Source organism: Protopterus annectens, chromosome 6.part0 (assembly GCF_019279795.1).
Source record: "Protopterus annectens isolate FY-2018-M chromosome 6.part0, PAN1.0, whole genome shotgun sequence".
Lineage (NCBI taxonomy): Eukaryota > Metazoa > Chordata > Ceratodontiformes > Protopteridae > Protopterus > Protopterus annectens.
The window spans coordinates 1,185,102,608-1,185,112,607 of NC_056737.1; the positions used below are offsets into that span (position 1 = coordinate 1,185,102,608).

General features: G+C 44.8%; 1 protein-coding gene across 1 annotated transcript in view; it reads right to left on the bottom strand.

The window, feature by feature from the left end:
* Positions 1-10,000, bottom strand: part of LYNX1 (Ly6/neurotoxin 1) — a 168,550-nt gene that overhangs the window by 649 nt on the left and 157,901 nt on the right. The gene's annotated exons all lie outside the window — the stretch shown is intronic.

Here is a 10,000-nt window from a genome sequence, read left to right on the forward strand (position 1 = left end):
GGTAGGCATGTGTACCCAAACGGGAGGAGAAGTAGTGCATAAGGGGTGTTAATGTGCATAAGGGGGTGTTAATGTGCATAAGGGGTGTTAATGTGCATAAGGGGGTGTTAATGTGCATAAGGGGTGTTAATGTGCATAAGGGGGTGTTAATGTGCATAAGGGGTGTTAATGTGCATAAGGGGTGTTAATGTGCATAAGGGGGTGTTAATGTGCATAAGGGGGTGTTAATGTGCATAAGGGGTGTTAATGTGCATAAGGGGGTGTTAATGTGCATAAGGGGTGTTAATGTGCATAAGTGGTGTTAATGTCCATAAGGGGTGTTAATGTGCATAAGGGGGTGTTAATGTGCATAAGGGGTGTTAATGTGCATAAGGGGTGTTAATGTGCATAAGGGGTGTTAATGTGCATAAGGGGGTGTTAATGTGCATAAGGGGTGTTCATTTGCATGTGGTACAGGATAAGAAATGTGTAGTATAGATTGGGGAGGATGATGGAGAAATAAAAGGACAATGACATGCTGGCCAGGAAGCTGCAAGGTGACCTAGGGTACCTGCGGTGAGTAGTATATTCATGTGGAACAAAAGGGGACTGGAAAGTGTCCCAATCAACTCCTATCACAGGTGTAAAAGTGAAAACTGCCAGTTCCAAGTGTTTAACAAATAAATTGGGATTCAACAAAAAACTGCAAATTTCAAAGTCACTCTTAAAATGTTAGTTTAATTTAATTTAATTTATTAATACTTTGCGGGCTGGGTTATTCCCACTAGATCAGCAGTTTCTTTTCGGGGGAGAACAAAGGAGGTATTTATACTCACTAATCAAAATTTGCCAAGGGCACCAAGATAATATCCCTACTCTTTTTTTGATTGCTACCAGTGAATCTTTTACATTAACCTTGGCTCCCACTAACTCAGGCAGATGGGACCTTGGTGTAATGTCTCATTTGAAGGACAAATAACGTATTTTTTTGCATGAGAGCTTTGCCTTTTGCCCCCACCAGTAGAAGGCTATGCCCCCATGAAATCCTGATACTTATTTACAGTAACTCTGGAATGTCTGCACCTCAAAGTAAAGGGAGTACTCTAACATACTGCTACGGGTGGCTTTTGGTATACCTGCATGTCAGTCATGTGTGTAACTTGGTGTTCTGTCAACTACTATTATGGGCCTTACAATTATAACAGGCACCCTGACATACAGACAGATAAGAGAAGTTGTTTTTTTTTCTGACGCAAAAATTGAACAAATTATAAAGCTCTGAACCTTGAAGGGAAATAGTGACTAAGTATTAATCACCATCATCATCATCATCATCATCACTTCCCCTTTTTCCCATTTTTCCTTACGGTGTTTGGAGTACTGTGTCATCTGCTACCATCTCTCAGAATTCATGGTGTTAGAGTACCGTGTCATCTGCTACCATCTCTCAGAATTCATGGTGTTGGAGTACCGTGTCATCTGGTACCATCTCTCAGAATTCATGGTGTTGAAGTACCGTGTCATCTGGTACCACCTCTCAGAATTCATGGTGTTGGAGTACCATATCATCTGGTGCCATCTCTCAGAATTCATGGTGTTGGAGTACCGTGTCATCTGGTACCATCTCTCAGAATTCATGGTGTTGGAGTACCGTGTCATCTGGTACCAACTCTCAGAATTCATGGTGTTGGAGTACCGTGTCATCTGGTACCATCTCTCAGAATTCATGGTATTGGAGTACCATGTCATCTGCTACCATCTCTCACAATTCATGGTGTTGAAGTACCGTGTCATCTGGTACCATCTCTCAGAATTCATGGTGTTGAAGTACCATGTCATCTGGTACCAACTCTCAGAATTCATGGTGTTGGAGTACCGTGTCATCTGGTACCACCTCTCAGAATTCATGGTGTTGGAGTACCGTGTCATCTGGTACCATCTCTTAGAATTCATGGTGTTGGAGTACTGTGTCATCTGGTACCATCTCTCAGAATTCATGGTGTTGAAGTACCATGTCATCTGGTACCAACTCTCAGAATTCATGGTGTTAGAGTACCGTGTCATCTGGTACCATCTCTCAGAATTCATGGTGTTGGAGTACCGTGTCATCTGGTACCACCTCTCAGAATTCATGGTGTTGGAGTACCGTGTCATCTGGTACCATCTCTCAGAATTCATGGTGTTGAAGTACCATGTCATCTGGTACCAACTCTCAGAATTCATGGTGTTAGAGTACCGTGTCATCTGGTACCACCTCTCAGAATTCATGGTGTTGGAGTACCGTGTCATCTGGTACCATCTCTCAGAATTCATGGTGTTGAAGTACCATGTCATCTGGTACCAACTCTCAGAATTCATGGTGTTAGAGTACCGTGTCATCTGGTACCATCTCTCAGAATTCATGGTGTTGGAGTACCGTGTCATCTGGTACCATCTCTCAGAATTCATGGTGTTGGAGTACCGTGTCATCTGGTACCATCTCTCAGAATTCATGGTGTTGGAGTACCGTGTCATCTGGTACCATCTCTCAGAATTCATGGTGTTGGAGTACCGTGTTTCTGTACCAAACAGTAGTACTGGTCACACCACTGTTTTTTACATCTTACTTTACAGTTTCTTTAGCATTGTATTGCAATACACTACCCTTGACTCTCTGTGCCATTTTGCTGCACCACTCTATTTCTATATTTGACCTCCTTATTCAAGTTTCACTTCTCCTCACCCACCACTCAAAGATACTGTTCCACGATTCTCCAATTTATTTCAGTTTTCAACTTCTGATTTCTCTCATTTGCTGTCATTGCATCTGTCTTCTCTGTACTTGGTTTCAGTATATGTGCCTTGAGATTTCCACTCCATTCCACTACCCTTTGCTGAAGGTCTTGCTCACAGTCTGCCTGTAATGCCACATCATCAGCATACAGCTTCTTTATTTATCTGTCCTGTCGGACCTGTTTGCTAATGTAGTCCATCACTAGAAAAAAAAAGCAGGAGCTGCTCCAGTGACATAGAGAGATAATGCCCTGACTACAGTCCAGGTCAGCCCACATGAGTCTGGCGACTGAGAGACTGGACAGGCGAGGAATGGGTGCATCCATCATTAGGGAGAGTGGCTACATGGATACTTCTCACATTCACCCTTGGTGAAAGCTGTAGATGGACGATTTGGGAGGAAGTCCTAAATAAGGAATGAGGGTAGTGGGCTTGGCTGGATTACTATGAAGATGGAGTAATACACTGCATGCCCACATTTCACCACTGCCTTTTAAACATTACCACATTTGCTGTGGAGGGGGTGTGAAATGGGTGGAATAAAAAGGGAAATATCTTCTAGTGGAAAGAGTAGCAGCAAGACCTCCCCACACACCTTAGGTTCCACAACCAGATCCTGCTTAAGGGAGTAGCAGCAAGACCTCCCCAGACACCTTAGGTTCCACAACCAGATCCTGCTTAAGGGAGTAGCAGCAAGACCTCCCCACACACCTTAGGTTCTACAACCAGATCCTGCTTAAGGGAGTAGCAGCAAGACCTCCCCAGACACCTTAGTTCCACAACCACATCCTGCTTAAGGGAGTAGCTGCAGACGTTTAGGAGTTGGTAAACCTAGCATGGATAAGCCACAGGGGTATCAGGCAGTAGGATGATGCAGGAAAGCAAGAAAAATCCCCCACCCCCCAAAAAAATAGTCAGAAAATAACTAGGCTCAGAACTGAAACCTGAAACACACCTCCCACTAGGGACACTCTATGAGCCTGAACACTCTTTGCACTTATGTCATTGGGTCCTTATACATAACCTGCACTAATTCTACCAATGTTTCCAGGACTTCAAAGCATTGCAAGACTGTCCAAATCAACTTTTCATATGCTTTCTCCAAGTCATGGAATGCCCGGTGGGACTCTTTCCTCATCTCTAGCTTCTTCTCAACTATCTGTCTCACTGCAAACATCAGAATGGTTGTGCAGCATCCTGATATGAATCTAAATTGCTCATCCCCATTTTACTTTCTACTTCTCTGCATACTTGTTTATCTATAGAACCTTCATACAATGTGACAAGAGTTTGATGCCTCTGTACTCTTGCGAATGTAGCCTATGTTCTTGTACATTGGCACTAGAATGCTTATTTTACAGTAACATGTGGTATGCCTTTCTTTCTATATAGGTTCATAGGTTGGTACTAGACTATCGGCCCTAGGGCCTATACAAGCCTAGCCATAACAATTCCCTGGATATTTCTTCCCACACAATTTACTTCCCTGGTCCCCTGTCTAGCAGGGCGACTGACGTGATCCCTGGGGTGAATTTCCTTTCTCCCATCCAATCGTCAAGGTTCCTTTTGAAGAAGGCCAAGGAGGCACTCTGCTTCACATGTATGGGCAGTATATTCCAGAGTCTGGGGAGTCTCTGGGGCAGGAACCTATCCCTCCAGCATGTTTTGTTTATTGTGATGACAATGTTTAGATCCCTGGAGCATGTGGCTCTGAGGGATTGAGATTTCTTTAAGTGTAGCATGTCCAACAGCTCTGGGTTTGACATGGCCTTGTATGTTAAGCAGAGATCACCTCTGAGTAGACAATATGCGACAGAGTACAGCTGGAGTTTTTTAAGATGGTCAGCATAGAGCATCTGCTTTAAGCCTGTGATTCTTTTAGTGAGGTATTTCTGCTGCCTTTCCAGTTGTTGCAGATGTCTTGAGAGGTACATACCAAATGGGGCATTGTATTCTATAATGGGTCTAATGAGGGATGATTACAGTGAGACAATGACCTCCTTTTTTTCTGGATGAAAAGCCCTTAGTGATGCGGTGTGCCACATAGAAGGATTTCCTGACTGTTGTGGTGATGTGGTTATTGAAGGTGAGACCACTGTCCACCTGTGTCCCTAAGTCTCTTATCACACTTTTGGTGTTTAGTGTACTGCCACTTATGTGGTAATTCATGGGTGCATGTTTTTTTCCCAAAGGGGATAACTATACATTTCTTGGCACTGAGCTTGAGCCTATGGCTCTGGCACCAAGCATCTGTTTTTGTAAGGCCCTTTTATGGAGTATCCACATCATTTGGGGATTCAATAATGGCTCCCAGTTTGCAGTCATCTGCAAACTTAGCTAGCCAGAGTCCCTTAGAGTTTGCCTGTACTTCAGAGAAGTAGATGCCAAACAAGAGCAGTCCTAGGACTGAACCCTGAGGTACTCCACTTGTCATTTGTCTGGAGCTGGATTTGGAGTCAGATACTTTTACAGTGTGGGTTCTGTCAGTAAGCTAGTTGGCAACCCATTGAGTGATGCAGGGATTAATGCCCAGCTTAGTAAGTTTATCTATGATTCCAGAGTGCAGGATTGTAGCAAAGGCCTTGGTAGGGTCCAGATAGGCTGTGTGAACTGCCTTAACCTCATCCACGGCTTTGGAGACTGATTCAAAGAAGTCAATCAGGTTCAGGAGACAGAATCGGTTCTCCACGAACCCAAACTGGGTGAGGTCTAGTGTTTGAAGGTTGCCAATATCTTTTTTTTATAAGTTCCATGATAATACGTTCCATGGCCTTGCATATTGCTATGATTAGCCTCAGGATCCATTTCCTCCTAACTCACTCAGCATCTTGATCATATTTGTTGTAATCTCATCTAAGCCAGCTACTTTCTCAAACTTTATTTTCCTTAGTGCTGTTCTTACTTCTTCTTGGGGGGGGATCCTCCTTTTCTTTGATCTTAGGCTGTGTCTGAGGCACCATAGCATCTGTATGGTTTTCTTCATTCAAAAAATTGTGGGTAGTATGATGCCTGTGCCCTGGCCCAGCAATCAAGGAGCCTCAATCCTCACCACCAACACCAGTGAGGGGCATCTCATATGGGAGAAAGGATAACAAATACACACAGTAAAGTGCAATTTCCCTTAAGTGCACACAGATATCACAATCAGTCTGGGGCTGGTTGCTTCCTTGCTCTCCAGGTCCCCAATAAGACTCCCCACTGGCACAGCTATAGGGTCCAGATCTCAGCCTAGCTGGGCAAGCTAAAACCTCTAGCACCCTCTCTGTCCAATCAGTGCTTCGTGTCCCTGCCCAAGTAGCTGACACACACACACTTTGAGATAAGAGTTCACATGACTTCACAGACACTCCTGGGGAAGGCTGGCACAGGTTCTCCAGCGGTACCCCTTTTACCCAGACTATACGGTAGTACCACTTGCCACCACCCAGCTAATATTTATCAGCTACTCTCAGGCCCTTAAAGGGGTGTCCAATTATTACTGTGCAATATTATTATCCAATAGTAAGTGTGACCCAGGGCTAAAGCTATTAGAGGGGCCTGGTACAGTTTTACCAAAGACATGCAATGTACTCTGGAGCTTCAATTATTTCTACATAAAACAGCCATAGTTGAAAGTGTTTAAAAATATTTAATAATAAATAATAAAGACACAAGACAATACTACTACAATACAATGTTACTCAAGAGTTCAGATATCACAGATAAATACTTAAATCAATACAGTAGAAAAGGGCTGATATGAATACAGAAAAACACTTAGTCTAAACTTTCTCATTCCTAACTATTTCTCAAAGAAAGTACAATTCTAAAATAGCTTACAAATATAGAGCATAGGCAGTGCTGAGTTGGATGTCCAAGATCAAAATGCTTAATAATCTCTGGTTCTCAGTGTAGTTCTGCTAAACATTACATCATCTTTTACACTTTCCTGAAGTCCCCAGGCTACACATTAACTGCATTTATGTTCTTAACATCTCCCTTTTATCTTGCAGCTGGTCAGGAACAGAGAAATAAAATACATTTGCATGTTTAAGTCTATCAATTTAACTCTTGGTTAAAACAATAGAAAGAATTTCTTCATCTAGACTTGAAAGGGTCACCACATGCTTTTACTGGGTCAGTAGAGAGCACTGTTGCCACATTTTTGTAACAGCATTTCTTTACATTTAAGACAACAACCCTGTAGTTTACATTCATGTTTACAAATGATAGAAGTATCTGCACAATTCTATCTTGCTAGGCTGGCAGCCTTTACCCTTCTCTACCAGTCTTCACATCCTCCCCCGGAGAACTCAAGCTAGCTTTTCAAGACCCTTGAGAAACACCGCTTGAGAGGGTCAGGTCTATTTGAGTATACCTACCCTATTCCCTGTCTTGAGAGTCCATCTGAATTGGCATTGCTACTCCCACTGCGGTGCTGCACTGACATATCTTATGCTTGCAACCCTAGGCTCCATCTTAGCAACTTGGCATTTTCCTGGCTGGCTCTGTTTAACCATTCTAGAGGGTTGTGATCTGTTATAACAGTGAATTTCCTTCCATGTCGATAAGGCTGATGTTTCTGCAATGCTCACACTATGGCCAGACATTCCTTTTCTACAGCTGCATAGCATTCCTCCCTGGGTTGGGAGCCTATGACTGAGATAAACCACTGGGTGCTCTTTGCCCTTTGAAGAAATCTGGCTAAGTACAGCCCCCACCCTATGGTTTGAAAAATCCACCTGCACAACAATTTTTTTGCTGTAATCTGGACTGGCTAACACAAGGGGTCCTCCCAAAGCTTCTTTAAGCTTCTGGAATGCCTGCTCACATGCTGGGGTCCACACTACCTTATCTGCTTGGCATTATAACTGAGGACGGACTTCCTGTAGTACCCTGCTGTCCTTAAAAATGCCCTCACCTGCTTTTTAGTAACAGGTGCAGGCCATGCCTGAATAGCTTCCACTTTTACAGGTTCTGGCCTTATCTTACCACTCCCCCCTCTATGTCCTAGGTAGGAGACCTCTGTCATACCCACCTGACATTTGCATGGTTTAATGGTCAACCCTGCCCTCTGTAGTCTGCTCAGCACCTCCCTGACATGCTGAAGGTGCTCTGGCCAGGAATGGCAGTAGATGGCAATATCATCTAGGTAAGCAAGGGCAAACCCTCCTGCTCCTGATAGGATATGATCTACCAGCCTCTGGAAAGTCGCTGGGGCATTCTTCCTCCCAAAGGGCATCTTTGTGAACTCATACAAGCCAAAAGGAGTCACAAAGGCTGACGTCTGTCTAGCACTGGGAGTCAAGGGCACCTGCCAGTAACCTTTGGTAAGATCAATGCTTTAGGGCTTCATCTGCCCTAGGCATGGGGTAAGCATCTGACTCTGTGTGACTATTTAATTTCCTGTAGTCCACACAGAACTTAGTGCTGCCATCCTTCTTTGGCACCAGCACTACTGCAGAGGCCCAGGGACTATTGGACTCTTGAATCACTCCTAGTTCCAACATCTCCTGTACCTCCTCCCTCAGAGTCTCTTTGACTCTCTCTAGCACCCTATAAGGGGCCTGTCTAATAGGCCTTTGGGGTCCTGTATCCACCTGGTGCTGCACCAGGTGGGTGCACCTTGGTTTCCCAGTGAACATGTCTCCAAATTCCTGCAACACTGCTTGGATTTCTCGAACCTGGGTAGGAGATAGCTGCTGGGACCTTGCTACCCCTTCCTCTGAGGTGTCAGCCTGAGCATCACTAAGGAGATCAGTCCCCAGATCTCCCTCAGTCTACTCCTGCAATCCACTGCAAATTCTCAGCACAAGGGCCTTCCTATCATGGTAAGTTTTCATGTTAACATGGTACAATTTGTGCCCCTGCCATCTGCCTAACAGTTCCACCATGCAGTTAACATCACTTACATTTCTTACCACCTTGTATGATCCCTCCCAAGCTGCTTGCTGCTTGTTGTGTCTGACAGGAATGAGGACCATGACCTGCTGCCCCAAAGCATACTCTCTAGCTCGAGCATTCCTGTCATACCACACCTTTGTCTGTTGTTGGGCTTCTGCCAGGTTCTCCTGGGTCAAGCCCATGAGTTCCCTGAGCCTTGTCCTGAGGTTTAGAGTGTATGCCACAACAGACTCCTTGCGAGACTTGCACTCACCATCCCACTCATCTTGAATTAAATCTACAGGTCCCCTCACCCTATGCTCATAGAGCAACTCAAAGGGTGAAAAACCTGTGGATTCCTGGGGAACCTCTCTGTAAGCAAACAACAGATGGGGCAAATATTTGTCCCACTCCCTCTTAAACTGATCTGCATATGCCCGTAGCACAGACTTGATTGTAGAGTTTAACCTTTCAACAAGACAATTAGTCTGAGGATGGTAGGGGGTGTTCTTCATGTGCTTCACCCAGCAGGATTTCCACAGACAAACTAGCAAGTCTGACATGAAATCGCCACCTCTGTCAGTCAGTATTTCTTTTGGGAAACCTAACTTGCTGAAAATCTCTAACAAAGCATTTGCTACCTTTTCTGCCTCAATGGATGACAAAGCCACTGCCTCAGGGTATCGTGCAGCATAACCCACTACCACTAGGATATACTTTTTTCCCTGTGGAACTTGGGGTACTCAGAGGACCCACAATATCTATAGCTACTCTCTGAAATGGCTCCTCAATCACAGGCAAAGGCATCAAAGGAGCTCTCACCTTGTCTCCTGCCTTGCCTACCTTTTCCACTGCTCACAGGTCCTGCAGTACCCTGTTACATCTCCGGAAATTCCAGGCCTACAGAACTTCTGCATAATACCCCTCTTTGTATGTTTTATGTCCATATGACCTGCAAAGAAAATATCATGGGCTATGGCTAGAAGCGCCAGATGGTAGGCTCTAGGCACTACCAACTGCTGTACTCTCTCACCTTTTAGCCCTCCTTCAGGGGTCCACTCTCTGTATAGTAACCCTTTGTCCCAGTATACAGATTCCCCCTTCCCTTGAGAATCATGTGCCTCCCTAGCTACCTATCTCAAGCCTTGCAATGCAGGGTCTGAGAGCTGACCCTGTCTCAAGTCTCTCCTTTTAACCCTTCCCAGCTCCCCTTCCACATGAAGTCTGGCATCCTCTGACAGTGGTGCCTCACTGTCAGCCTGGGTACTACTACTCACCTCTACCTTTGCAGTCACTCTATCCAAGGGACCATCAGTACCCCCAAGCAGCTGTGGCTCACCTTCAGGCTCACTGGTACAGAGTAGCTCCCTCCCTAAAGTAACCACCT